At 44.7% G+C, this 4,660-nt stretch overlaps 1 pseudogene; it reads left to right on the top strand.

Moving 5' to 3' along the window:
- Window positions 1-1,495: 1,495 nt before the first annotated feature.
- Window positions 1,496-1,614, top strand: LOC120622404 (uncharacterized; annotated as a pseudogene).
- The last annotated feature ends 3,046 nt before the right edge of the window (window positions 1,615-4,660 follow it).

A 4,660-nucleotide genomic window follows, 5' to 3' on the forward strand; every position in this document is an offset into this window, starting at 1 on the left:
CCTCGCAGCTACGTCTAGAAATGTGTGTTCTAGCTGGTTCGTTCCTCAGGAAATTGCATGAATGGCATGTGGGAGAGAAGAGGGTCAACACGCGGTGGCGGAGGGGATTCATTAAAAGGCTTAGGACGCATGACCAGTGGTGGTTCGTGGCACCGTGGGGCGATTAGCGTTGGTTCAATCTGTGGGCAGAGAGGGCAGATGAATGAATTTTCCGCTGGCTGTGAAAGGGGTTGGAGCATTTTCCAGTGAAGCGATTAATAAACAACTTTACCTCCACTGACTGGGGAGGGATCTCACTTTAATCCTTTAAATTACTTCACCCTCCCTAATTAGGTAATTAGTTCAGGAAACAATGTAAGAGAAGCACGAGGAGAGAGAAAAACAACAAACACAGATGAATACATGAGCGCCTTTCATTTTATAGCCAGTCAGTACTTAGTACTTCTTCTCATGCGGAGGTAGGGCGGTCTTCCCAGGGGTCTTCCGGCCTTTCCACGAGGATGGGGGCCAGTTTTGTGCCCCTAAACAAACGCACTGCAAATAGTACAGAACTGGGAACCTGAGGGCACTCCGTGAAGGGCCTTTAATTAATTGTTATGCAGGCCATCCATGGAGCACTTAAGGCTGGGCCCCGGAAGGCCACCGTGAGGCGGACACGCCGGACCTTTAACTGGCTTCGGCCCACCCTCCTTGATAAAATGATGGGTCGATACGCTGTCCGTAACGCTCGCTTTTGAGTCTCGGCCCTCTCTCTTCCTGTCTCCAGCTGCTCCCCTTCTTCCTTCCATTCTCTTACTGTGACCTTTTCTTGCCTTCACAGCCACACTAAGTGCTACAGGGTGTTTAAGAACCCCCTCCGAGACATTTACAGTATACTTGGACTTCGAGAACTAAGGTAGAGGCCTAGGTGAAATTGACTAATTTTGAGGCAATCTAAGTTCCGTTCCAAGTTCATGGGCACTTAATGGGGCCTGTCTAGGCCTTTGGATCACCCACGGGCTCCACGGTCTTCTGTTCTCACTTTCTCCTTTCTGCGTCTTCTAATCTCCCCCCAAACACATCTCTTTGTTTTCTTCCTCAGTTCCATGACCTATGGCCCATGGCTTTGATCTTCGATGCTACAGATTGTTTTATAAATATGTTATTTTGTCTGTGTAATAAGACAGCCATCCTTAACCTGGTTCAGTACGATGAGGAGCTGAGTGATTGTTCTCTGTTCACAGAGTTTCCATAGACGAGCACCTCCTTTGGGAGAGTGAACAGAGGCGAATAGAACCTAAAAAATAAAGACATTAGAGGACTTGGTAAAGCAAGGACCAGAGGGGTTTAATTCAGCAACTCGTACCCTCCACTCAGCAGGAGATACTCAGTTATTTGTCAGGTGAATGAATGAATAGTGAGTTAGTGGAGTATGGGAAGACACAGAGAAGCCACGGAGGTGGGTGTCTGGGAGATTTTTTGAGGTGGATTGAGGGAGTTTTGAAAATGGATTATCGTCTATGGCCATCCCACACTGAACATGCCCGATCTCGTCTGATCTCGGAAGCTAAGCAGGGTCGGGCCTGGTTAGTACTTGGATGGGAGACCACCTAGGAAGACTAGGTGCTGCTGTAGGTGTAAAAAATAAAATAAAGGCTCGTAAATTGACAAGGTCCTTGCAATCTGTGAGGTCAACCAAGGGTTGCCTTGCCAAAAAAAAAAGAAAATGGATTATCATTATTATGAAGGATATTGAAAAGGGCATCCATAGTGAAGGAGACGGTGTGAGAGCCTTACTTTGCGTAAGAAGCTGTTTTCTCAAAAGATTGTAGAGATCGTAGATACTGTACTTGGTAACATTTAGTTGTTGGTAGTGGTAAATTGTGTTTTGTTTTGTCTTTCTTTACTATGACATTGCTATGAGATCGGACCGTAGGCTCCAGGATTTATTTGGCTCATATCACCATTTGTGAGCACACTCTTTGCCAAGCAATATACTAAGTGCTTTATGAGTATTATTTCATCGAATCCTCATAATACTCTTCTTCGATAGGTATTACTAGGTAGATATTATTATACCCATTATATAGCTAAAGTGACTGAGGTTCGGAAAACTTAAGGAAGTTGCCTTGCTCCTGTATACTCCTCAATAACAGTGTACCTAAGATTTAACCCCAAACTCAAAAACTGCTATCTTAATCCAGCTTTATGATCCTGTGGCCAATTTTATATGTGCCACCAGGTGTCCTGGAAGTTAGAAAATGAGTGAGTGAACCTGATTAAATAAGGGTCCTCATCAGTGTACAATTAAGTGTTTTAGAGATCATTTAAAAAGATCTCCTAGTCTGAGAAAGCCTAAAGGGTTAGCTTCCGTTAGCCTGGTTGGGGTCTTCCCTACACTCCTATGTGGGTGGGCAACACTGAGTCATGGAGGACTGACCTTGTCCCTCTGGATGTGGTGCTGTGCACTGCCACGGAGCCAGATTCCTGAGGACCCAAAGTCTGTGTGGGCTGCAGGGCAGGAGGCGCTGGTTTTATGAGGTAAAGGTGTGATGGGGGGACAAAGGGATGCGTCCAGCGTGACCCTGCTAAATGGTTTGGCGCTAGCCCACTCTCCATTTCCTACCCGCCCCTATGCTGTCAACGGCTTCACCTTCCCACACCACGCCGCCCGTTCCCAAAATAGGGACACAATGGAACTTTCTTCCCAGTAAAATAGCTCCATCCTCTTCTAATTCTCATCCTCTGTTGTTTTATCTACTTGGACACTCATCTTTGTTTCCTGATCCTGTTTCTCTTTACAATCTATGTTTGATTTCTCTATTTTAAGTCTCAGTGCTCTCTTTAGGCTGAGTTTCCATTTTCATTCTTTTCTCGTTTTTCTTTATTCATCTGACAAATGTTTATGAGCACTTATGCTGAGTCTTGGCTGCACGGACATGCAGAAGACGCAGCACCTGCTTTCAAGGAGCCCACGGACCATTGAGAGAGAAAGACCCGGCAGAATACGCTGTGCCATGACACGTGTTATAAAAAAAGAGCACATGTTACTAAAGAGACAGAAAAGGCACACTTTCGTGAAGATCAGAGTGTAAGGTGGATGCGGAAGGCTAGTGAGAAGAAGCGACAGAACCTCAATTTAGAACGATGGGACCGCTGCTCAGCCCCCCGTAGTTCTCTGCTTCTGTCGCCCCAGATAACGACTTGGCCCAACCAACCGCTTGGGGCTGAATTCTCAGCATTTGTCTCTTCCCAGATAGACCAGTGCCCCTGGAAAAAGTGATGCATACCTCCGTGACCAGTCCCCTCCTCCGTTCTGGTTCATGGTTCTCGCGGCCTCGGCCCCAGTGGATTGTATTTATTGAACCACAGGAGCCCGCAGGAAATCCCACTCTGCTCTATGGAAGATTTGACCTAATCCTTTAGTCTCCTGCCCTGTGCACCTTTGGAATTTCATGTATCTCTTGATGGTGAAAATTGTCTTTTTGAGACTGTGCAAATTCCCAAATTTGTCACTGCAGTCTTTTGTACCGACACTAGCTCTGCCGGTTTCTGCCCCACACCAGAGGCCCTCTGCCTGTGCCTGGCCCAGGCTCTACACTCTCAGCCCTCACCCATGATTGACAAATGACTTCCCCCCAACGCAGGAAGTCCTCAGTGCTCCTCTGGAAGGGGCTTCCTGCACTGCAGTTGTAACGTTTCGTTTCTTCCTCATCGTTTCTCTGATTCTTTGAAATACGTGTTTGTTTTAATTCATCTTGCGTTTCTGATTGTTTTAGTGAAATAGTTGCTGTGTTTTGAAGATCTCCCTCTTTCTCAGAAGCACAAATCCTCAAACTGTATTATCAAATGTACTGGAGGTGGCAATTCAACATTATTACCTCAAAACTTTATTAGGCTGTGTTGGGCAGAAACAACCAACCAACCAACTAATAAACCGACCAACCAAAAGTCAAACAAATAACTTCGGTTGGGAGCAGGGTGTCAAGATTTTAAACCAGTTACTATGTTGCTAACTGTATATTTCCAAATCACCAAATAACATATAACATTTTTTTGCATAGCATTGAACAACTCACGGACCCATTGGCAGAGCTGTTTCTAATGTCTGCATTAGAAAGAGATCACAGTTCCTTCTCCGTGCCATTTTTAAGAGGAAAAGACTGGGCATCAAACACCACCAGTGATTTAAAAACATCTAAAAGAAAAACGGAAAAAAAATAAGCTACTAAATATTTCTTGGAGGAAAATAATCTTTCTTATCTTTCTTATTCCTTTAAGACCCATTCCTTAACTATAATACTGCTCACCTTTGCTGTAGATGGTTGGCACCATTTTGTGAGTAAGGACAATTTTACTTTCCCAGTCTGGTTCTCCATGTGCCCACCCTGAAAATGAAGGGTTTCAGTTTAATGACAGCTAAAGTGTATTTTCTCTGATTCCTCATACGAGATTAGATTTACACCCCACCCCAATACATTTCTCAATATATCAGTTTGCATCGCTAACTAGACTCTAAAAAGTCTGCATCAGTGAGTATGATGCTTTCCCCTATCCCAGGCTTATCTATTTTCTAGAACTTCTCAAACTTAGTAAAACTACAGTAGTGCAGTCCTAACGCAGAGAAACTTCATCATTCCCTTTTATTCTGTTATGTGTGGCAAGATTCGCTTCAGAAACT

This window comes from Pteropus medius, unplaced genomic scaffold (assembly GCF_902729225.1).
Source record: "Pteropus medius unplaced genomic scaffold, Ma_sr-lr_union100, whole genome shotgun sequence".
NCBI classification, from domain to species: Eukaryota; Metazoa; Chordata; class Mammalia; order Chiroptera; family Pteropodidae; genus Pteropus; species Pteropus medius.